Below are 27,462 nucleotides of genomic sequence, written 5' to 3'. Positions count from 1 at the left end.
TCACAGAGTTTCCAGTTTTGAGATTAGATCCCCTACCTCTCTAGTTATATACACTACAGTACTACAGACTTATCTCATGCGCTATGGTGCTATTATGTTTAATGAGTGTCTAACTCTGCTTCTAAGGTGGATGACATCAGTAGCCCTGAATAGGTTGCCAATGGGGGGGGGGGGTTAAGAGGTTTGCACAGGCCCTTAAAATGGTATAACCTTCCCACACAAAAACACAGGCCACACAGCCACACTGCTGAAGGGGATACACTTATACACAGATATACACTCACTGAGTTGCCAGTTTTAAGATTAGATCCCCTACCTATCTAGTTGTATATATTATATTGCTATATACTTATCGCATGTGCCACTGAGCTTATGTACCTGGAGAGTGTGGATGACATCAGCAGGCCCTGTAAAGTAAGCCATTAGAGGGTTCACAGATAGGCACAGTTCTTAAACTGTATTGGCATTACACGCACATAGGTAAGACATACACACTGCTGCCAAGGGATATACTTACATGCACTCACTGACTTGCCATTGCTGGGAGTAGAATCCTACCTATCTAAGTGTATATACTATAGTGCTACACACTTACTGCATGCACCACTGAGCCTATGTGTCTGGATCATGTCTAACTGTGCTTCTAAGGTGGATGACATCAGCAGGCCCTGTAAAATAAACCAATGGGGGGTTCACAGGTAAGCACAGACCTTAAAATGTATTGGCCTTGCACACACATAGGCAAGACATACATACTGTTTCAAGGGGATACGCTTACACACACACACACACACACACACACACACACACACACACACACACACACACACAGACACACACACACACACACACACACACACACACACACACACACACACACACACACACACACACACACTAACTTGCCATTGCTGGAATTGGACACACTTCCAATCCAGTTGAATATACTATAATGCTATGTACCTATTGCGTGCACCATGGACCTTATGCATTTGGAGCGTGTCTGCCACTGCTGTTGGGGTGGATGACATCAGCAGCTGTTGACAAGGAGGCTACTGTTGTGGAGGACACTAGTCACAGGGCCATAAAATGAGTGACCATTGCACAGATATAGGCTTGTTGAGTATGTGTATACTGTTGTATGTGGAATATCTACACAAACAAACACACACAAAGTTGCTGATGTCTGATTATAACCCCTACATACCTGCTATTACCCACTACAGTTCACTGTACTAATGGCATATGCCACTGGTTACAACTGGTGTACAAGTGGTTGCAGCAATACATCACTCTATGTCTTTCTGTGTCATTCTCTCTCTCTCTCTCTCTCTCTCCCCCTCTCTCTGTCTCTCTATATATGATATATATTGCCACATACTGATAGATAAGGGCAATCATGTCTGATGGGGATAGAGAGAGTCAGTTAGGTATACATAGCCATCTGTATGCACAGAGATATATGGATATCTCAGTTCTATAGTCAGATGTGGCTTCATACAAGGGCTGACATTAGCTAAGTGTAGGAACATGCCCACCGTGACCATTGGTACTTACAAGAGGACTCCATGTCAGACCTAGGTTCCGCAGGTTAAAAGAGGTAGTAGCAGCCATACAATCCATATTAGGAGCTGTAGGCACAGAAAAACTCCTGGTTTTGTTGTTGCTCTACTTCTTTTTCTTATGTGGATGTCCTGTTAGCATTTTCTCAGCACTACCATCATGCCAAGACCGTTCAGAGCTCGTTAAAGGCACACACACATGCTCAGTTGGTGTCATAGCAGCAACTCCTCCCAAAGAGGAAGACAACACTGAATCTACAGGATTGTACAGCCTGTAAGTTTATTCATACAGGTATGAATTATGTAAATTCACATAATAAGTCTGAGGTAGAAATAGATTTCTATGCTGACTGTTAAGACCAGAAACATAGTATATTTTAGTTATTGTGCCAAGTGCCCTGCATTCCATATAGGTATGGGTAACAGATAGCTTAAGGATAGAATCTTGGAACATCAGAGGGACATTAAAAATAAGAAAGATACGAATGCCCTTGCTAAACATATAATGAATTTTGGTGTGGACCATACCTTTAGCTTTTTGGTGCTGGAAATAATTTCAGAGAATTTAAGAGGGGGGATATTAGAAACAGGACAGAATCTGCCTATACAAGAATGGATTCTGTCACTGAATGCAGACAAAGAACCAGGTTTAAATGAAGTTGTTTCACTACAACCATTCTTAAAGGCAAGACCACTTAAACACTGAGATTTTAAATGTTTTATATTTCTGTCAGTTTTTATTTTATATATGGGCTTTTTCTTAAAGTTTTTATTTAAGCTATACTATTTGGAGACTGTTTCTTTAAACTGTTTTAGTGATGGTGTTAATTGATTTTATGCTAGCTACTTAACCCTAGTGTGTACTTTCAAGAATCAGTCTGATGAAGTGGTTTGATACACTGTGAAAGTGCTTACTGTTCTGAATTAAATTTTTTATTTTATTTATATTGCCAGTTTGCCACGTTGGACTTTGGGATTTTTGTTGTTTTTTAATTGGGTTTTTTTTTAATTGTACTGGTCCATTCTTATTCCTGGTGTTGTGCTCTTTTATATTTTTTTCCTTGTGCCCTATATGTCTGGTCTGGTCCTCAGATGGTTTGGGTTGTACTGTTAATATAAGGCTACATGGTGTCCATACCTCTCAACCTCTTAGAGACAGAAATCTGGATAAAACCATGTATAAAAGTGGGAAGCAGACACAGGCATAAACATAGTGACAAGTTTTTAATATTGCACTTACAAACTTAGACATTCAGTAAAATAATAGGTTTTGTATTAGCATGAATGTTCTGATGGGTATGAAGTGTGCATCTCAACTGTCTGTCATTATTTTCTCATCTCAGCCTTTATTGATTTGCTACTAGTTTGCCAGAAACATCCAATGTTATAAAAAATGGACCATAAATATGAGGCAAAAACTTTGACATTCTGCGACACTCTGTACATTTGAGGGGTATGATGGTGCCCACTGACCTGTTGTAAGTACTGGCACAGTTACATGATGGCCTTGACATCCTGCTGCTACTCTGACTTGTTACAACCTGCTGTTATACTAACCACCGTATAGGTAACTTAGAGCTATCTGTGGCCCCCTCTCCCTCCACTATCTCTGGCTTTGCCCAGCTTTCTTGCAGTAACAAATAGTGACATATGGACAGTCTGTAGAACTCCTATCATAGGTGTAGCTCACATGCAAAATAATAGACACAGCTAGTCTCGAACCATGTGCACCATCAAGCACCAGATAGTGCAGACTAATTCCTGACACTATCAACCACAGACATACATAACACATCAACCTTTGCATATTGTGGAAATGGAATATGTCACCAGGTTGATTGGGACAGCCTTGGGATTGTGTGGTCCGCTGCTATTACCTTGCAAACATAATTTACTGCAGTTGTATGGGAACAAGGGTGTGTTGGGGGTAGGTGACTCTAGCACTGACAGTCAACCATCTATCCTATGACCCCGCTGTATGTAATCCCTTCACATAGTGCAGTGGGTTTTGCTGGCTTGGGGCCTACTGCATATTATGGGGCAGCCAGTATTGAGCAGAGTGATCCTGTTGTCCCACACAACTGTCAGATGTCTGCAGCTATCCCAATAGACCACTCTATCCCTTGCATACATGTGTTAGATCCATACCTATGCTACTATAATGTAGTACCCCATACATTTGTTATAACGAAGAGTGACTTACTTTGTGCCTGCAGCAGTTGATACAATGATGCTTTAGGGCTGTCAGATGCATGCCGTACACAGCCAATACATGTTAAGGTACAAGTTGTGTGCTGTCGCTGACATCCTTTTTAGTATGTATGTGAGTCATAGTGAGGTGTCAGTCCCTATGTCCCTAGGGTGTCAGCGCATTTGCTATGCATTGCCTCTTTGCCAAAGCCAAGGCATACTGGACATGCCTACATCTGCCTACAGGGACAGCCTCAGGGAGTTCCTCCTCTGAGTCTCCCTGTGGTTGTGGGTACCTTGACACTGTTGGGGGGGTTGTGAGTCCCTTCCCTGTGCTGTTCCTTCCACAGCTGTTTCCACAGGATCATATTGTGTAGCATGGCACATACTGTGAACATGTGTGCACATGTGACTGAAGAGTACTGCAGGGCTTCACCAGATATATTGAGGCAGTGGAACTGTGACTTGAGCAGCTCATACACATGCTCTGTGACATTCCTAGTTTGTGTGTGTGCCTCATTATAGCATTCTTTGTTAGATGTATGTGCATTTTTGATGGGCATCATATCCATGGTTCCAGTGCATAGCCAGCATCCCCCAGTAGATGGCCATATGGGATGTTCCCCCTGGCAAATGTCTGGTATAGTTGTGATGCATGCCAGATGGGGGAGTCACGATAACTGCCAGGGCTGCCAGCACACACATTCATGATAATGTCCTGGGTATTGCACACAACCTGACAGTTGATGGAGTGATACCCCTTGCAGTTGATGTAGATTCTGCCCTCTTCACCGGGTGGTGTTTTGATGTGCACATGAGTACAGACTATGGCACCCAGTTCATCAGGGTAGTGTGCTACACAGTGGAAGAGATGTAAATTGCTGGCCCTCTTGTCAGAGGTGTGGGGTAAATAAATGTACTCACTGGCATGTGCTTGCATGGCATTCAGGAGCTGGTACAGTACTCTGGATGCAGATGTCTGTGAGACCCCCATTATGTCCCCAGTTGGTGTTTAAAAATTACCTGTAGCTAATATTCTAAGGGCTATATATACTGTTGTTTCCACTGGGATGGGTTCTAATCTGTTGGCTGTGGGTCTTAGTTGAGGGCAACAGAACTTGGTGAGTCCTTGTAGTATGTCCTTGTCCACCCTGTATCGCTCTACAATCTCCAGCTCATTTAGCCCCTGGAAGGCTACCCTGGGCCTGAGCACTCTTCTCCTCCTCCTCAGTCTCGGCTAGGTGTCAGCATCAGCATCAGCGCTGACTTCAGCCTCTAGCATATACAGATGTAGCAGAGCAGCAGTAGCCCCTAGCATTTTTCAGTTAAAATTCCCAAGTGTCTACTCCAATGATGCAGAGTATGTGGGAAAAATCAGACTGAAGGGTGCATGCATACTTTATACTGGTGTGCTGCAGATGCAGCCTGTGTGATTTACTCACTATGATGCATTCCACCTGACAGGCGGGTTTGAATGGGCCAGTGTCTGTTGAACAGGGCTTATCAGTCATTTCTACTTGATTGGCTTCCTCTAGCTATTTCTTTATTTTTTTAAATATTTCACTGCTAAACACTGTGGCAGGCATGGCTTGCAAACCCACAGCATTAGTATAAACAGTGTTCAGCAGTTTGGACACTCCCCCATACATGGGTATGGTCAGCTTTTCTTAAGCCACCTAAAACACGCACCGTGGGACTAAACACAGCTCAGCAGCATTGGACACCCTGCCCCTCCCAGCTTAACTGTGCTTAGCTGAGTGCAAACAGGTGCTGCTGAGCTCCAATCCGCTTAAACAAAGCATGACACACCCCTTTTTGATGTCAGCGACCTGTTCTACTACCGCTTACATGGTTCTAGCCCTAGGAAGGGTTGTATCTGGGGACAGAGTAGCCCTTTTCGCTATTCAGTAACCCCAGTTCATTTGCATACACCTACTTGAATATACCCTGGATATTTCACAACACCAGGTCCTGCCTCCTTAGCAACCACTGCATCCTACCATTGTACACAATGCCTTGTTTTCAGTTTTTCAACTATTTAATTAATTTGTACACAATGTCTTGTTTTCAGTTTTTCAACTATTTAATTAATTTGTTTGCATAACGCTTTGCTGCTCGCCACACAAATGTAATGTATATATTAAAAAATTAATATGTTTTATTTATGTGCATTGCTTTTTGGACTCACTGGCCAGAGTTTTGGCCATTTGCATGCCTACATTGCAGGATCCAAACTTCTCTTTGGGCTTTTACAGACCCTAGTTAAACTTTACCTTTTGGTACACAGTTTCTTTCTGTGTACATTTCTGACATAGCAACTACACGGGTGCCTTTCTGCTTACTGGATCACAAATTACCCTCATTTGCATGGATTTCACCAGCTTATGAGGTGATTTGCATTCCACAGACACTTCCGTGTCACATGTGCATGCCCATCTGGTGTCCTTATTGGATCGCTCATCATCCAGCTTCTGTGTTGGGGCAGTTCCACTATGACCACACAGGAAATCACTCCATGTAGGCTTTATTGAATTAACCTCAAAGTATGCATGTTTGTGTGTGTTGGTTAAGAGATAGATTTTAGTGTATGTGTTGATATGTGCTTCTATAAGTGTGTGGTTAGTGTCTCAGCTGCCTTGTGTAGTGGTCATTTTATTGTAAGTTCTTTTTTTAAGTTAAGATGCACATTAGGTTTAGGGGTAGAGGCACGGCTATTTAATTTCAAAACACCTTTCACACAACTCTATCCCTATTCAGACAAATTTGAGCTGAATGTGGTCGAGTTATGGGTAGCGCATTGGAAAAGGAAATTTGTTTTCTTTTTTGATTTATGATGTCAGTGTTTTTTGTGTGTGATATAATATTTGACATGTTGTAGTGCATGTTTTGTAGTGAACTAAGCAACATGTTGATTATTCATTATACAATTTTATATATATATATATATATATATATATATATATATATATATATATATATATATATGGGTCTACTTCTATTCGCTGACAGCCCATTTCACTGAAACCCATTTCGTTGACTGCTCATTTCATTGACAAACATTCTAGGTGGGGGGCTGCGCCCCCCACACCCCCCAATGTGGGGGGCTGTGCCCCCAACACCCCCCCCAACTACATATAACAACTCCACAGTCGCACAACAGTGGGGAGGGGGGCAAAACCCAGGTTTTTGCCTTGAATACTTTTGTCAATGAAATGAGCTGTCAATGAAATGGGTTTTAGTGAAATGGGCTGTCAGCGAATAGAAGTAGACCCATATATATATATATATATATATATATATATATATATATGTAGAGAGAGAGAGAGAGAGCTCTATGAGACAGGCTACACTCAATTCTTTGAAGACCACGTAATGGCTTTTTTTTAAGTGTAAGGTCGCAGTATAGTGGGGACTGGTGAATATGGTCTTTTCTCACTGTAGTGCAATCTCAAAGCTGGTATATATAATTAGAAGGGGTTTGTGGGATGGTGCAAGGAGGTGATAGCCTCCATGCAAAAAAAGTAAATTTTTTTTTTTTTTAATCTTGTGATTCTATTTGAAGTTTATTTGCATCTTTGTGAGTTGAACTATTTCAGTGCTATGACAAGCGTTCAAAGGTTTAATACTTCAAATGTCTGTCATAGACTCATTGATATATATATATATATATATATATATATATATATATATATATATATATATATATATAAACACCAAAAAACGAATCCAGCACAATGACGGGAGACACAGGCAGCACTAGCTTTAAGTAAAAGCTTTTATTGTTAGAAGCACAATCCCCAAACCGGTTTCGCTGCAAAGAGCATTTATATATATATATATATATATATATATATATATATATATATATATATATGGGTCTACTTCTATTCGCTGACAGCCCATTTCACTGAAACCCATTTCGTTGACAGCTCATTTCATTGACAAAAGTATTCAAGGCAAAAACCTGGGTTTTGCCCCCCTCCCCACTGTTGTGCGACTGTGGAGTTGTTATATATAGTTGGGGGGGTGTGGGGGGGTGTGGGGGGTGCAGCCCCCCACCTAGAATGTTTGTCAATGAAATGAGCTGTCAACGAAATGGGTTTCAGTGAAATGGGCTGTCAGCGAATAGAAGTAGACCCATATATATATATATATATATATATATATATATATATATATATATATATAAAAACACTCTTTGCAGCGAAACCGGTTTGGGGATTGTGCTTCTAACAATAAAAGCTTTTACTTAAATATATATATATATATATATATATGCTAGGGTGATGAGGCTTAGAGGGTCTTGTTAAAGCAGGGTCCTTGTTCCTTAGCAGCATGGTGGGGTACCCTGGTTGCATAGCAGCAGGGTAGGCCGACACCATTGCTTGAAGTGGCCCACAGCTAAAGTGTATTTTTTGAGGATACAGACAAGTTTACAAGTATATTTTCCACATGGTGACTCGCTCAGTCTCAGAGCTGAATCATGGCTGAAGGGGCCCTAGGCAGAGTAATTGATCAGGGTCACACCCCACATCAGCCGCCCACAGCCATTCCAGTGTCCCAGTTCTTGGCTATTTCTCTCCAGATACCATAAAAACCTGTCGGTGTGCATACCATATTCTTCTTTACTTCTACAATGATTAGAGATATTTAAAAGTTTTATTTCAAATTTTATAGCACAAACTGTATTGTTTTGTTTAGCAAATGAACAGAGAATTTCCATGATCAGTAAGTTTTCTACTGCCCTTGAAGAATAAAATGCCAGTGTTATATTTAAAAAAAATAAGCTGGTAATATTGCAATAAGGAATGGCTGTTGGACTGGCATGTCATCCAAAGAAGGACACACTCAAGAGTGAACAACCCCAGCTCCCCTTCAACACACTGCAATATCAGCACTCCATGTATATGAACAATCATACATAGATATGTTACTGAGACATCTAACTCCATATGAACTGCAGAAGGACTGGGCACATTGCAGGTGTTGCAAAGAGCACTTCTGGCTAACATCAAAGACTGAAACAATACTAATTTCATGAACTTTAATCATACTTTGACTTAGGAATGGGGTCCATTCCCATCATAGTATTAAAAAACAAAAGATTTGGAAAAATTAAAAAAATGTGAAAGTAGAACCTAGAGCCTTCTGCACTAAAGGCAAGTATGGTACATAATGTATATTAACAATGCATTTAAAATTTATAGCACAAACACTAATGATGGACATTTGCTAAACAAAACAGTTACACATTGAAAGCAGACTTAGCTTGATCAACAGTAAACTTATTTTCCCTTGAAACTCAACATTCCTTGAAAATGCACCTGCGGATGACAGTTTAGCAGTTGATGTAGAGGATTCAAAATCTAGGCTGCTGTTTTCAAACTACAGAGTTTGGTGCTGAATGAGTTAACCAACCTGCCATTCCTAACTGGGGGCATTTTATACACACACACACACACACACACACACACACACACACACACACACACACACACACACACACACACACACACACACACACTCACCCACCCACTGTGGTCCACCTCCATCCATCTGGAATGGCAATAGTAAGTTCATGCTCTTCTCTTAAAAATCACATGCTCTGTTCCATGTTTAAATGTGCATGCATTGTACTAAGGATACACTCTAAAGAAGAAATGTAATGCATGCAGAGTACATTCTAAAAGAAGAAATGTAAGCTTTGTGGCAGCCCTCAGCCAGTAGACCCCTCCCCTGGCTAGTCGGCCATAGGCAACTGCCTAGGTTGTCTAATGTTGTATCTAGCTCTGCTTGGACTAGATAGATTATTTGCTTATCCAACCTGTGGCAATCATTGGACCACAAGGGGAGGGTGTGGCACAAACCACCAGTTGGCCTGATCCATCATCTGGTGATTGAATTATAGCAATGTTTCTATGCACTGAGGTGACAGGAAGTATAACAATGCTGAACCCTACCTTACCTCACCCTACTCTCCTTAAAGTTGAGGAAGCCACCAAATTGGGGTACTGTCCTGGCTGCCAGAAGGGCTAGCTATACCACTGCCCACATCTTCTCTGTTTTTTTGTACTATTGTATGCTTGTCTGCCTGAGCATCCGTGCTGAACTAACTCCTTCCATAAAACCCGCAGAAATTGAAAATAAGTACAAAGGTCTTGGAAAAGTAAGCACACCCATCCAATTAACTGGACATCAAATCAGCACAGCAGTTGAATACCAGTTAGTACATATTTCTTTCAACTAAAACAAAAAACAAACAAAAAAAAACAAAGCTAGAGGTGAACTCAAAATTATGGAATATTAAATAAATAAGCACTTTCATCCCAAAGGTTTTCTAGGACTTCTTCAGATTGCACCACAACCAAAAACACACCATATATTAAAAACAATACCAATCACATGACATGATAGGTCAAATCAAAATGACTAATCAAATCAAAAATTGCTTGTGTAAGCTTACCCTATTACCTCATACTAGCCACTTGAATAGCTAGAAAAACACAAGATGTAATTTAACTGTGATGTCAAACAAAAATATATACATCCAGATTTTAATACATAAGAATTCATAAAAACATACATATACAAATATAAGATATAAAATTAGAATTCATCACTCAAACTGTAATCCTAAATATCCATTAGATAAAAATATATAAACATATAAAATCCTTCATACACAGTTTTCTTATTCCTCATAAACTGATTACATATACCATATCAAAAACATAATTGAAATATCCATAGACCTCACTTGTAGTAGTCCGTTCAAACTGACGCCATCATTTAAACATGGTGAATGTGCAGCATTTAATTTAATTTGCCAATACAGTTCTTTAGTGTCAATAATTGCTCCCCACTGCTCATCCCTTTCTGGGAAAAGTATTTTTTCTACTGCATAAAATAACTTTTTTTTACATCTTTACACACAATAGAATGCTTGTTTACAGTACTTGTTTCATCCTTGTTTATAATAGTATAATAGTGTTCAGAAATTCTAACCCTAAGTTATCTCTCAGTTTTATCAACATAAAAACATCAGAGGACATACCCAGGGCAATATAGACTATACCAGTGCTTCTACAATTGTATTTAACATGACCTTATTGTAAGACTGAACTATAATGTTTATGTTGTCATAAGTATATCTACACTGGGAGCAAAATCCACATTTCACTATCCCATACTGGTTGTTGTTGTGTGTTGATCTCTCAACTAACTTTTCATATTCCTACCACTCTTATAAACAAATCTGAGTCCCTAAAGATTCTCACCTGCAATACCAGTATATTCCATCACCAAATTAAAATTTTTGATAATAAGTTTCTTGACCAGTTCACTACAGGATTAATGGAACAACACCATAGCTCGATCAAATCTACCACCACAAATGTGATTGGTTGATTTATCCAACAAAGCAACCTGCCTTAAAATCGGAGTATATTTACTTGTTGTCTCATTCCAAACATTATCCCTAATTGTAGACACGAGTTGTTCAGGATAGCCCTTTTCAAGAAATATACTACTCAGTCTATTGGCTTCAATCAAATGGACAGAACTGTCAGATGTTAATCTGAATAATCAAAGTCAAAGCCAAAGTTTATTGTCAATCAGATGGACCTACTGGTGCCAGCTGAATGACATTTCATTGCTTGGTTCCAGTGCAAGACATAACATAACATATAATTAGAGGGACAGTAACAGAGATTCACATGCAGTAATAATTAGGATAGTTGACAACACATAAATTTACCACATATTGGACAATAAGACATTAGACAATGCAAACAATTGTGTAATAAAGCCAAAAAGCTAGTCATACAAGATAAAAAAAAACAATTTCTCCTCTCAGCTATCCTCCTTAAACAACAATCCTAAAAAGTTCTGCAAGTCTGCCTCTTTATTTCTTAATCCTGGCACCTTAAAAAAACCATCCCCTGCACCCAATCTGGAGCATTTCTCCCCGGGCCTCCGCTGAAAACAGGCTCTGTGGAACCTAGTCGGACTTTCCCGGTCAACAAATGATAAATAAATAAAATAAACAATAAGACTCCACAAGAAATTTCCCATGACTTCAACACCCATTTCATTACTACCACTCAAAGGTTAATCAAAGACTCATCTACAAATATAAACTCAAACTCTCATTATACCTTCATTTCCTTACACAGCAATGAACCCACTTACTCAGATAACTCTACAAAAACTCTCTTATCTGCCTCATTCACTATTCAGCCTGTACCCACCTCTCTTATACTCAAACTTCTAAACAAACTCAAACCCTGCACTCTTTCCACAGATAACCTGCCCCCAGAATATCTACAACTAGCAGTGAATGCAATTCCATATCCAATTAGCATTCTTATAAATTACTCTATCTCTGAATGCTATGTCCCCTAATTATGGGAAAAAAACTATTATTACATCATTACATAAAGGGGAAATCCTCAAGAACTCTCTAACTATTGCCCTACCTCTATTCTTTCTCCATTATCTAAAATCTTAGAAAAATTTGTTCATGCATGATTACTTAAACACCACTCTGAGAATGCTCTTCTTGCTCCCACCCAACATGGGTTCCATCCAGACCATAACACTATCACAGCCCTGCTCTCATTCACTGATGCTGTCAACAAAGCCTTAGATGCTGGTCACTCCACTTCAGTAATCTTACTGGATCTATCTAAGGCTTGCAACACAGTATCACACACTAAACCAATTATCTGAACTAGGATGCTCCTCTAAATCTCTCAGCTAGTTTAACTCTTATCTAAACAACAGAGAACAATCAGCAAGATGGAATAATATACAATCGGACTATCAAGAAAACAATATAGGAGTCCCACAAGGATCAGTTCTAAGATCACTACTCTGTAATAACTTCATCAATTATTTTCACAAAGCCTTGTCAGTAGGTAATCCCATCCAATACACCGATGATTCAACAACAATATCTACCTCCAATAACTTATCAGACCTTCTTACTGCTACATAAAATGCTTTCACATCAACTGAATCATGGCTAAACAATGCACAACTGCTGTTAAACCCCCAAAAACTAAACTTTTACTATTCTGTACAAAACCACCAGATATACATTTCAAAATCTTTTCTAAAGATAGCACCAAAATCAAAATAGTGAAAACAGCTAAATTGCTAGGTTTGAAGATCTATTTATTATTTTATTTAGTTTAAATTTGTTTACCGGGAAAGTCCGACTAGACACATGTCCTTTTTCAGCGGAGGCCCAGGGAGAAAAGTTCCACATTGAAACCATCAAACAGACATACAAATATATCAACAATTATACAAATACAAAATAACTTTGGTCAGACTGGTTAAAACAGTTTATACTTTCATCTATACAAAGCAATGAGTACATTACTTAATTATTTGAACTAGAGTATGTTAAGGTAATGAATAACGAGGCATATCCTTAATTATACATTTGTGGGTGAGTAACTAGAAATACTGGCATGCAAGGGATTTTGAATCAGTAAAGAATGAAGATAACACACAGTATAAGGAACTATGTAATAAGTTTAGGGACCAGAAGAAATGTCAAGAAAATAATCTTACTGCTACCATAGTGTAGGTTAGTGGGCAGTGATGTATAGGACATAATGGATAGAAGGAAGTGATTAATTTGTAGTGAGAGCAAGGGTAATAGTATTAACAGAGGAATATTCATCTGGAGCGGAGCAAGGACATAGCCATTTATTTAGTAAGCAATTTTTTTAGTGCTATTTTAAACTGGGTTAGTGATTGAATAGATGTAATGTTTTCTGGTAATGCATTCCAGATTTTGTCAGTATAATTTGAGAAGAGGGAATCACCTGCTTGGTTTTTGGAAGGGTTGATTCTTATTTGGTGCTTATTAGTAGGGTTCTGTTGGTAGTGTAAGATTGTAAAAGAGTTTGTAAAGCAGGTATTTTGTCTGGTTCATATAGTATATTATGGGCCATGGTTAAATGGATGCACTGAAGAAGGTGGGGCTATTCAAGCCAGTTGAATTCCCTGAGTGCTGTACAGTGGTGAGATCTGGCTGGTGAGTTGGTGGCGAACCTGACAATTTTGTAGTAACAGGATTCAAGTTTTGCCAGTTCTGATTTTCTTAGATTTGTAAGTATTGGAGCTGTATACAGAAGGGTGGAGATTAGGTGGGATTGGGCAATAGTAGCTTTGTACTTTTTGTGAAGTAGTGTTTATTCTTATACAATGTCCCTAGTTTTTTATGCACTTTTTTGACTGTTTGTGAGATGTGCATGTTAAACTTTAAGATGCAGTCGATTTCGCCACCTAATAGTTTGGTGTGTGGAGATGGGGACATGATGCTATTATTTAGTGAAATGATGTTGAAAGGGTTGGTGGGTGAGACTGGTTTAGAGGGATGGAAGATCAAAAGTTTGCTTTTTGGGGATTTAGGATTGGTTGGGCATTGGTAAGTCAAGTCACGGCTGTTGAGCAAGATTGTTGTGTTAAGCTATGTAACTCTTGGATAGTGGGAGCTGCGCAGACTAACGTTGAATCGTCTGCATATTGAATGAGTAATGATTGTGGGCATGGGCACCGGAACCATAGAGCATGGGGGAAGAAGAGCCCCCCCCCACTTTTGCAGATCATCCATACCTCTGCCCTTTCATTTTCCTCTCCTCCAACTGCAGCGATGACATCAGCGCACGTATTTCCATTTTTTTGCGAGCGGGAACACAGATTCATTCAAGCTGCTGACTGCAAAAATGGAAAGGATTTATTCTCAGCAGCCTGCGTCTGGACTGACAGGATTTAATTGCAGAGTAGAGCGGGAATGGGCAGAAGCTGAATGCTACCAGAGGATGGAGTCTGTTGTCTATCAGAGTGCATACACTGCATATTATTGCAGAGGTGTGTGTGTGTGTGTGTGTGTGTGTGTGTGTGTGTGTGTGTGTGTGTGTGTGTGTGTGTGTGTGTGTGTGTGTGTATGTGTGTGTGTGTCTATGCATTTCCTCCAAGATGACGGCTGCGAGATTAAGCTCCGATGCTGCAACAGCTAATTTTCAAGACTTCAATCATTTCTCTGTGTTAACTCAAGAGCCAGATGTGGAAACAATGGTCAGAAGACTGCCTGCTGCTGATAATGCCCCTACAGACTCGCAAATCATGTGAGACACTCAAATATGTCAACTACTGGATTGGTCCAAGGAAGTGGAGGCTCTTCCACCTCCAGAAAATAGCTTGTTGGCCATAGCACTATTGCTACATGATTTTCCATAACAAGACTCCACAACTACTGCCTCTACAGCAGCAGAGAAAGAAGAAAACCGTCTGCTTTTACAAAAAGTCATTATAACAGCTCAATCCACTCTACAGGGGATTTCCAAGGTGCAATCAGCTGTTTCGGCAGGTGGTGAGCCGTTACACCCTTGCTCTGCATTACAGCAGCTCCCAGACAGCCTCGCACACTTAGAACACATTCATTTAAGCTCAAAAGAGCTGCCCATCGCTACACAGCACCAGGCAGCATTTGGACATGATCGGCCTGCTTCATCTGTACTCACAGCAGCCAGCAGCTGTGGGAAAATGGCTGCACATGCGAATAAAAACATCTTTAATGTACATAGGGAGACAAACATTTCTCAGCAAGCCTTGCAAAGCCCTGCTGCCCCTGTCATTTCTCATGAACGGCTAACATATGATTTACTACACACAGTCCGTGGATGAGTGCAGCCAGAGTTACATCAAAAAGATCACAGAAAACAGGCTACACACATGCTTTCACCAGGGACAGCTTATACTGTTATAGAAACTAATTGGCCACAAGTTAATTTAGCTGACAAAGCCTTCCAGCCAGGCTGCCCTACATTAGACACTGGACAATCCATAAATATCGTTCAGGACTCTATCCTATCACAGCGGCTAACACATCCACCAGTACAGAGGCAAGGGCAAAGTACAGTTTCAGTCCTTACAACCACAACCTCAAGACTCTCACCTAATGCTGACATTCCTCCCATCCAGTACATTCTGATGTGGAATCACAGCTGCCTCCTAGGCCACAAAGGCGCGAATCATGCACAGAGCAACAGGCATCTTGTCCCCAAGGCATGCTGCCAGATGTACGCCCTCTTTCATATGCCTCTGCAGCCACTCCAAGGCCACATCCTTTGGGATCTACTTCCTTTCCAGCTTCATGTATTATACAAGGACACATCTAGCGGCTAGAGGTACTCAGGCTCAAACCCTGTATCTTGGGTACAGGTAGAAATAGCCTAAAGTCCCTAGCCACTATCACTTGTGAATTTATGCCTCACATTGTTGTTCTGTTCCTTTGATTTTGCAGGACTGGTAAAACAAAACCTTTTATTCTAGCAATTTTCTAAGGTTATAAAATCAGTATTTGAAATGTGCCCCTATTTTGGAGCTGTATTCCCCCATTATTGGCTTTGTTCTGTATTTTTGCACTAAGAGGTTGAGAGCTATGGTGAGAAGTGAGAACTGAATTCACTAAATGATATAATAGCCATTTAAGTTTGTCTTCCTGTCTTTCAAGAAAATGCTGGTTTAGCTTAGTAGTATGTTGCTCTGACTGTAGTGCATAAGGTTCTGGGTCCAAGACTTGGCAGTGAAATGCAGAGTGGTAACAACATTTTATGCAAGCAACTTTCCGAAGTTATACACACAATGTTTAAAATGTGTCCCTGGTTTTGGCCTTTTGCCCCCCCCCCCCCCCCAATTGAAAATACGTTCAAGAAACTGTGCAACATGCCTATGGCTTACACTCTACTGTGATTCTGTATTTATATATTGTGTGTAGAAGTAGACTGTTGTCATGGAAATGTTCTGAATAGGGCAGTTTTGTCATTATTGGTGCTTGCATTTTGCTTCATTGCCTACTGGAAAATGTTCAAACAATAGATTTTAAAATGCAATTGTGTGTGGAAGTAAACTGTTATGAAAATGTTCTGAATAGGCCAGTTTTGTTATTATTGGAGCATGCATTTTGCTTCATTGCCTACTGGAAAAATGTTCAAACAATACATTTAAAATGCAGTTGTACGTGGAAGTAGACCTTTGTGATGGAAATCTTCTGAATAGGGCAGTTTTGTCATTATTGGTTAATGCTTAATCCATTTTTATTTCATTGCCTTCTGGAAAAATGTTTAAACAATAAATTTAAAATGCACTCTAACTTAAGTCTAGCACGTATGCTGTATTATACAAGGAATGTAATTTAATACAATCAGGAAGGTGAATCAAGGAGTGCATACATGTATGTATGGCCCTAAAAATGTGTTTGAAAACAGCCTAGATGAAAGTGTGAAAGGCTCAAAATCATGGGCAAATTTTAAGCTTTACTCTTGTTACCAAAGCAATGGATGAAGGTAAAACAGTTCACACCACATTACCTTGACCTGGCCAAGCCTTTTGACACAATCCCCTACTCAGGTGTAGTACAAAAGATGAATAATGTAGGAGCAAACACTTACATCACCAGCTGCATTGCCAACTTGGCTCACAGGATGCAGGAGATCAAAACAGGGGAAGAGACCAATCACCAATGGAATCCTCTAGGGTTTGGTGCTGAGACTTTTTCTGTTTGGCATATACATCTCAAAAGTAAAAGGAAATACCAAAGAGCTTTGGCCAGCTAAGTTTGAGATGACTGCAAGCTAGGAGAAGTTATTGAATCCCAAATGACTTAACCATCATGCAGGAAGGTTTGTCCTAAATAATAACTGGTGTCAAAATCATGACCATGCCCTCTGAGAACTGATCCAATTGTTTGGCATATGGGAATTTGTGTGTACAGTGACCTAACTTTGGCCCAACATGTGCCCAGAGTCATAAGAAAGCCTTTCTATATTGCACAGCTTATAAACAGATTGATTTTGACTAGACATAGAGATGTTGTTATCCCCCTTTACAAAGCTCTCATTATGTCAATCATTTTGTATAATGCCCACTTTGGCATGTAGCTGTCCAGCCCCATGCAACAACTAGAATACCTTTAGAGATACTTTACTAAAAGGATACAAGTCCTAAACAATAGGTCATGCATGGACCACCTCAAAGATTTATTACTATACTTGGTATCCTACACAGTGCTTAGAGGTGACATGTCTGGCATACAAAGCATCCTCCGACATAATACAGATGGACCTACTGAACATCAGCAAGTCAAATGGCATCAGAAATACTCAGTCCAGGTATCTAAACTGAATGTTGTGGACAATGGATATATATCACAGATGCTACCACTGTTCCGGAACAAACTATCCATAAAAATAAAGCAAAGCTCATCCATCCATATTCAAATGCAACTTGGATCTAAGGATGGGTAATAGAAAATGTACTCCAGGATTTCCCCTCATGCCACTAATGGATAAAAGCAGTTCCTAAATGTTGCATCTGTTACATGGCCTCCTCAAATTATCTATGGTATGATCACAGTTGTTCTCACTTGGGCTAATATACAATTATCAGCCATGGGGATAGCTAAGACCAATCAGAAAATGTTAATTCAAGCACCAAAAGGGAATTGGCTAAGCTTAAAATGTCCTCCAAGTGAACCTATGTTGTGGTAGCAAATAGTTATAAAAAATTTCCCTTTTTAGTTCACTAAGTGCCCCTGTCACCCTCCACCCCCCCCCCCCCCAGTCTTTAACAGCTTCCGGTGCCTATGCTTGTGGGATTGAAGTATATAGGTTATTTGGAAATATTGAAAATAGAAGTAGACCTACGATTGAGCCTTGGGGAACACCTAGTGTTACAGGTAGAAGGGGAGATAAGGTTTGTTACCAAGAGACTGCTTCCTGGCGTCCAGTAAGATAGTTCTGGAACCAGGCCAAAGTGGCTTGGCAGAAATTTAGTTCTGAGAGAGTGCTTAGTAGCTTACTATGGGAAACCATATCAAAGGTTTTTGATAGGTCCAGGAAAGTAGAAGATATGTAATTGTTGTTGCTTCTGTGGTAGTTGACAATGTCATTAAAGCGGTTGATGTACTATGGAGTACTTGGAAGCCATGTTGGGTGTTGGTTAATAGGTTGTTATCCTGTAGCTATTTCGAAACTTGTATGTGAATGACCCTCTCTAGAATTTTGGATAGTGGGGATAATATTGCTATTGGCTGGTAGTTAGTGAGTTCTGTTGAAGAGCCGCCTTTGTGGAGGGGTATTATGTGAGAGGTTTTCCAGATGGGAGGGACTTGCTATTCTACAATGGACCTATTGATAAGAATTGATGCAAGATATGCTATACCATCTGCTGTTAACCTTAGGAAATCGGCAGGTAAGTTATCTGCAGCTAATGTGGTTGGTTTTCATTTTTTAAGCAATCTTTTGATAGTATCTGAGGGTACAGGTTTCAGGGAGGAGGATTTAATATTGGATGATATTGTGGTAACTACAATAAGTGAGGGGTTTTGATTGTTGGACAGAGCTAATATAGTTTTGGTAAAATATTTGTTAAATTGAGTGGCGATATTGTCAGAAGTGTAAGTACTGGAAGGACAGGGTGTCCTATCTTTACCTGGTAGAAGTATATGGTTTATGAGTGACCAGAATTTTTGTGGGTTATTATAGTGTTTAGATTATATGTCTGAGTAGTAATTTATTTTGTCTTGTTTGATTTTCTGTTTTGCCTTATTTCTAATTTCCTGGTAGTTTTGGAGAGCTGGTTGGGATTTAAATGTGTTCCATGTTACCCAAGCCTTGTCTCTGGATTTAAGTAGTGAATGTGTTTCTCTTGTTAACCATGAGGCATAATTTGATTTGGCATGTATATTCCCAGTGGATGCCTGAGAATTTAGTATGGATAGGAAAGTAGAATTAAAGTAATCAATTGCTTCTTGTAGTGGTAGATGTTTTAGTGGTGTCCAATTGCAATGTTTGAGTTTATCTATAAGGTTAACTGGTTCAGGTGTTTCTTGTTCCTTATTTGTTTAAATTTTGTTTGTGTGGGAGGAGTGGCATGTTTCCTGAGTCAATAGGTAGGGTAATGGTCACTGAGACTATCTGGTAGACAGCCAGAATAGGAATACAGTGCTGGTCTATTTGCAAGTATCCATTCTAGTGAGGATTGCTTCTTGTATGGTTTGTTAAACCTAGTGAGTGACTGGATAAGCTGTGTGAAGCCATGCAGGTTTATGCAGTTTTTGGGGTTTGGGAAGCTGCAGTCTAACCAGTCTACGTTGAAATCACCCATAATAATTGTTTCCTGTGGTAATGCCCTACTACACTGGTGTAGTATGTTTTCTAATGCTTGTATGTTATCTCCAGGAGGCATATAGAGGCCACTATGTATGTATGTTTTCTGGCGTTTAAGCTTAGTTTGTCTGATATAATTTCAGCTTTGTCGAGGTTTATTGTTTGTTCATCTACAGGATCTATGGAGAGGTGTTTTTTAAAGAGTAGGGCAATGCCTCCTCCTTTTTTACCAATTCTGTCTTTACGTATGATATTATATCCTGGTGGTAGTATTTCATTGTTGGGTGTGGCTGGTTGTAGCCAAGTTTCGGTGAGAAGTACAATATCTGGGGAGTATAGGGCAAGGTTAGCATGCAATTCCTGGATTTTGTTGTTGATACTTCTTATATTGGAATTTAGTAGAAAGATATCAGATTTAGTCTTAGGATGGATTGTTCTAGTTTGATGTGTTTGACTATAGATGACTATAGATGACAAACTCTCCTTTGAACCACATATTCTCAACACAATAAAGAAAACACACTATAAATTAGGCTAACTTTATCATCACAAGCTATACCTAGACAATCACACGAAAACTAAACTTGTTAGCACCCTACTCATACCTTCCCTTCTATACGTTAGCACCATCTTTACCAACCTTCACTTAATCCTTAGTAATAAGCTGCAATCCTGCTACTATAAAATAGCTAAATTCGCCTCAGGAAAACCTATCCGCTCACAACATTGCCAGACTATTTCAGAACTAAATTGGCTTGAGTTCTCCTACCATCTGTACTATACCAAGATGAGCCAGAACACCAAGCACCCAACGTTCTTCTCAAATAACGAAGTGTTCAGAAAGTAACTGGACCAGCAGCAACCACCAGGTAGACAGCAAATAATCAAAAAAAAAAAAATACAGAACCTTTTAAGTATTTCTAGCCTTAAAAGATAGAATTTAGTTCTCAACAGTTGCTTGTGCATACTGAAGGTGTGTTACTTACAATAGTTTCAGCTTTATGCTTATGGTTTTTATTTTTATTTTAAAACACTATGTGTATGAATCATTGATTTATTTGTCAACATTTCTATTTCACACACACATCATCCTAACTTCATGGTTATTTCCTATGTATGTTTTTTTTTTGGTAAAGTGTAGGATGTTTTATATATTGTAATACTTTTCATTCATTCATTTTTTAGTATGTAAAAAGCAGGCATTTTCCTGTATGTTTTAAGGTTCTGTATTTTTAAATGTTAAGTGATCATCACTGTGGTGATTAATTTGTATTGAACCAATTAAGATCACTGTATATAACCTGATTTTATAGTATCATGAGGCAATTCTGAGGAAGTTTGCACACTTGAGCAAACGAAAAGTGCTTTAATTAAACTTATCTTGGATTATTTGCTGTCTACCTGGTGGTTGCTGCTGGTCCAGTTACTTTCTGAACACTTCGTCATTTGAGAAGAACGTTGGGTGCTTGGTGTTCTGGCTCATCTTGGTATTTATTAGTTGCTTCTGTGTTCAATTTACTTGGTATGGCATCTGAGTCCTTTTGTGAGCCGGTCAGCGAGTTCCCTAACGCCACACTGGAACTATTGAGATCCAGCATGTCAGGTTCCGACATCCAGCCTGCACCTGTTATCCAGTCAACTGCTATAAAGTTTCCTGACAAACAGAACATTAACACTAAGTCTTTAGACTTATTGTTGAATAAGTTGGATTCTATGCTACTTAGGATAGAATCATTGGAGAAGGCACAAGGCTTTCAATTTGCCCTGACTCCTAAGGGCAATGGACTATGCAACAGTGCCGCTACTTCTAATTGTGTCATCCTGAGCGGTACTAAGAATATTTCTAATAGAGATATTACAAGCAACGCTACTACTACCATTGCCGATGGTGTGGTTCCTGAGCTTGCAACGGAAAACGTTAAGGAGTCTTTAAGAGCTGAACAGCTTTCTAACAATAATTTACCGGACGCTACCCATTTCTCGGACGTTAATGTCGTCAAGGTAGCAGGCTTGGTTGATGCTAACCAAGTTAGGCAGAGGAGAATTCCAGCCGACGAGGAGCAGTTACAACTAAAATCACCGGTTTTTCCGTTGGAAATGCACAACGCTTGTCCCGTGGGGCAAGTCAACACACTTGGTTTACAACAAATGGATTTTAATTTTAATAACCGAAACTCTTCTGGAGGTCACTATGTAGAGGGGAACTTCTCCATTAGAAGGAACTGTCAGCAACTAACCAACATTGCTACACCAATTATGGAGTCTAACAGGGAGCAGTCTCCGGTGAGTTCTAATACCAGCAATGTTCCCAACTTTCTGAATTGGATTAATGTTAATCCTTCTTTTACTAATGAAACTGCTGTCACTGCTGCTCAGGGTAATAACACTGAGCCTGACATTTCTACTAATTTAAAATTACTGGACAGCATTTTACTTAAAATAAAAAAGCTGAAACTTGAATAGCGTACTTTAATGAATGTTTAGCAAGAAGAATTGTGCCAAAGGGTTTGAGACATTTCCAGTACCCGACTGGTTTAATTGTAAACTCAGTTTTCCATCAAGAATTACTTTGTATGTTTGACAGGCACGGGTTTGAATTGCTGAACATGATGATTAAACATTACGCATTACAAACTGAAGAGCTTAATGGTGAAGCCACTGTATTGGATAATACTATCAAATCTGATTTATTGTTTGATAGTTATAGATTTGATTACATGAAATTGTTCAAGAATATTGATGAACATCTTGTAAAATTAAAAACTATCAAATTTAAGAAACTAGACAGGGATTCTAAGGCTTATAAGGAAGGGGTTGCGTACCCTAAACCTCCTTTAGGTCAGGCATGGAGGGGTAATTTGGTATCCCATATTAACAGTTCTGTTCCTAATCAACCTAATGATGCTAATGTTTCTGTTGGTATTCCTTATTCAAACACCAACTTGGGTGACAATCAGAATGAGGTGCATGGTTGCGATGACAATGGCCCCCCTTTTGAACTGCGTAGGAGTGAAAGACTCCAGAACAGGAATAATTGTAATTATAACAACAATCCCCAGGGCAGTTTTTTAGGAGCAAGACCCAAAGTCCAACGTCAATGGCAGAATCGACCCAATCAAAGGAGGAACAACCGTTAGTATTTCCTGCCGTTCAGGTTTGCAATTATGACATTGCACCTTTCGACAATGTCCCTGATCCAGCACCTTCTACTGCATCAGAGGGGGCTGATTCAAGTTTTGAGAATCTACAACATGAGCCCATTATCAGCACTAATTCATTGGGTGATTTTAAGGTGTACAATTTCTCTAACACTGACATTTCTATGGATATGGCAGACCTAATGGCGAAGGGTCTTACATATGTTCCCCACCACCAAATGGACTATGTCAAAGCGATCATAGATGTTAAAATTTTCACTAGGAAATTAAATTTTAAGTTAATGATGGGAGGGGGAGCATATTTGAACTGTAACAATCAGTTACACATTTCTAGTACTTTTAATCCCCCACTCCACCCTCTCTTGTCTATGTTTGAACAGATGTGTGAATTGGATATTAGGAGCCATATTAAGGATTGTAAAAACTCCATTCCACGTAATAACTTGGAAGAAATTGAGAGTATTCGGACTCTTCGTATGAATAATTTACGTATCTGTAAACCAGACAAGGGTGGGGGAGTGGTTATTTTTGAAAATAATGACTATTTTGATCGTATGACGTTGTTACTTGACACTCCATCTTATGCATTGAGTTCTAAGAATGAGATTAATAAAGCTTACAGAATAATTAAGGACCACATTGATGAGATGTATTTAGAAGGTAGGATTAATCAAGACCTGTTTAACTACATGTCCACTTCATATCCTAGGATTCCGTATTTTTTCGGGATACCGAAAATACATAAAAATGTAACTAATCCTCCTTTGCGTCCACTGATTGATAGCCGCGGATCGCCAACCTACGCTTGTGCAAAGGTAGTGGACCACATTTTGCAGAAGTACATCCCATTAGAGACACAGATTTGCAAAGACTCGTGGACTTTCCTTTCTAAAATCAATGAATTGAGGTACGAAGACCATTATAACTTCCTTACAGTAGATGTAAAGGATTTATATACCTGTATCTCTCAGGAAATAGCAGTTGAGTGGGTTGGTGAAAGGTTAAGGTCCAGAGGAGCTAGTATTCAAGACATTTCATTAGTTTCTGAACTTCTTGACTTAACATTGTCTAAGAACTTTTTCATGTTTGGTGAAAACTACTATTTGCAGACAGTTGGAGTTGGTATGGGTTCACCATACAGCGCCAGTGTGGCCAATTTAGTCATGGCCCACTGGGAACATCAAGTTATTTTCAATCACCCCCCTTTCTTAGAATATTTGGTGTACTACACTCGGTACCTTGACGACATTTTCATTTTATTTAATGGAAATGAAGTACAAGCAGTTTCCTTTATTGATTTTCTGAACAACTCTACTGATTTTCTGGCGTTCACCTCGACCTTTAGTAGCAATCAGATAGCCTATCTTGACATCTTGTTAACTAAGGATGTGAATGCTTCCTGTTTTACATCAAGGATACACAGGAAACCGACGCATTCAAACACTTTACTGGATTTCACCAGTTGTCATCCCTTCACACAGAAACGTGCTGTAGTGAAAGGTCAGTTAGTTAGAGCTGCCAGAATTATCAGTAGGGATGAAGAATTTTACGAGGAATGTAGCACACTTAAAAGGATGTTCCTTAGTAGAGGTTATCCCACTCGTCTCATTGAGGAACTCATAGGTGAGATCACAACGAAAAGGAGTCACAACATCTATGTACCACTATTACAAGTGAGGGAAAGAGGTAATGTGACGTCACCTATTACCCTCTTGGATAGCCAGAATCATGGGGATGTAAATAGGGTAGATGTGGTGGATCTTCCTAGGTTCATCACGACGTTTGCAGTGGATAGTGCTATTTTGTGGTCCATTGTTAAGAAAAACTGGCATCTGTTCACAGTAGATTCAGTGGTAACACTGAAATTGGGACCCACCCCTTTAGTGGCATACAAGAAAGGCAGGAACCTCAAATCATGGTTTGAGATGAAACCATTTCCAGCTAGAAGTCCAGGGATGTTCAAATGCCATAATTGCAATTATTGCAAACATATTATAGAATCCAATAGGTTTACAGTCAGTAAGCATGTATTTAAACTCAAGCATAGATTAACTTGTAATTCGAAGATGCTTGTATATCTAGCGCAATGTCAGAATTGTCCAGCCCATTATGTGGGGAAAACTGAACGAAAGTTCAGAGAACGAATTTATGAACACCAGTATGCCATTAGGAAGTTAAAGACCACCAATGCACTTGCCAAACATATTTTAGATTACCCCACTCATCAATTCAAATTTATTGGGATTGACCAAGTGCTTTGTGACACTAGAGGGGGCCCTTCTGCGTTAAAACTGTTAGCTCTTGAACTTCAGTGGCAGATCAGGTTGGAATCCTACCATTCCACTGGTCTAAATGAGGCATGCTCTATTGCTTGTCTTTTAAGTATTTCTAGCCTTAAAAGATAGAATTTAGTTCTCAACAGTTGCTTGTGCATACTGAAGGTGTGTTACTTACAATAGTTTCAGCTTTATGCTTATGGTTTTTATTTTTATTTTAAAACACTATGTGTATGAATCATTGATTTATTTGTCAACATTTCTATTTCACACACACATCATCCTAACTTCATGGTTATTTCCTATGTATGTTTTTTTTTGGTAAAGTGTAGGATGTTTTATATATTGTAATACTTTTCATTCATTCATTTTTTAGTATGTAAAAAGCAGGCATTTTCCTGTATGTTTTAAGGTTCTGTATTTTTAAATGTTAAGTGATCATCACTGTGGTGATTAATTTGTATTGAACCAATTAAGATCACTGTATAAAACCTGATTTTATAGTATCGTGAGGTAATTCTGAGGAAGTTTGCACACTTGAGCAAATGAAAAGTGCTTTAATTAAACTTATCTTGGATTATTTGCTGTCTACCTGGTGGTTGCTGCTGGTCCAGTTACTTTCTGAACACTCCGTTATTTGAGAAGAACATTGGGTGCTTGGTGTTCTGGCTCATCTTGGTATTTATTAGTTGCTTCTGTGTTCAATTTACTTGGTATACCATCTGTACTATACCCAACTAAGATTAGCCCACAAACTAATTTATAAGCCCAACACCTGCCCAGCACTCAGTTTCATCCTACAAACATATACTCCTACACAAACACTAAGGTCCTCATGCAAATAGCTATTAACCATAACCAAACCCAACAAAAGAGCAGGACAATGCCTGTACTTCCATAGCACTGCAAAACTTTAGAATTCCCTACCCCCCCTCACATAACCCAAATTGACTATATAAAAACCTTTAAATCAACACTAAAATCATATTACCTAAATAACCCCTCCTGTCCCTGCAACACTGGCAAACCACCATAGAGCTGTCTCTTTATTATATGCAAAATGTCTGATAACAGGATCTATAACTACTGTCTTGTATACAGTTATTTTTTTTCTTTTTCGTTTTCTAGTATAACTGGTGATTTTTGTATATCTTAACATGCCTGTATTTGTGATCCCAAAGGTTTAATAATGTAATCTCTGTACTGTACTAAACTGCATATCTCTACCTTTATGCATTATAGTCTCATTACACCCATGTTTAAACTTGCACTCGTGTAATACTTTGTAGAGCTTTTCTCCACGGGCCTCCAAGGAAAATGGGTTTTCAACCTAGTGGACTTTCCCTGTAAACAAATGTCAATACATAAATAAATTATACTACTAGGTATTGCACAGACTAAGAATTCCTATTGTGATTTGCTTAGAATATTGCACATCCTCATTAGCAGTGTGATAAACTCTGTTCATATTGCACATATATGGAGTGATGACTCACTCTGGTTATTGCACTAATAGTAACAGAAGAGATTGGCCAACTGTTCCAGTTATTAAGCAATTGCCAAATAGTTACTATAGACAGAATACTACAGCTTGTGGCACACTGTTCCAGTTATTAAGCAATTGCCAAATAGTTACTATAGACAGTGTACCACAGCTTGTGGCATATTGATCCTGTTATCTACTGTCATGCTTGACATTTGAGTTCAGCAGCCTTATGGATAGAGGGAAGAAACTCTTGTTCAGTCTAGATGTTTTGCAGTGTGAGCTGCAATATCATTTCCCTGAGGAGTGGAGGAAGAACACGCCATGTGTGGGATGGGTGGGGGTCATCTATTATCTTAATAGCTCTTCCCACACACCTAGTCTCATGCGGCATCCATGGATGGGACTAAGGAACCAATGATTTTTTCCTCTGCCTTCACTACTCTCTGGAGAGCCTTGCAGTCAGATTCTTTACAGTTTCCATCCCATACAATGATGTTATTAGTGACCGTACTCTCAATGGCTCCCCTATAGAAGGCTTTGAGGATGCTCTGTGCCAGGTTTACCTTCCTCAGTTACCATAGGAAGTGCAGACGTTGTTGTGCC

Source organism: Protopterus annectens, chromosome 2.part0 (assembly GCF_019279795.1).
Source record: "Protopterus annectens isolate FY-2018-M chromosome 2.part0, PAN1.0, whole genome shotgun sequence".
NCBI classification, from domain to species: domain Eukaryota; kingdom Metazoa; phylum Chordata; order Ceratodontiformes; family Protopteridae; genus Protopterus; species Protopterus annectens.
Note: the sequence above shows the minus strand (reverse complement) of the source record.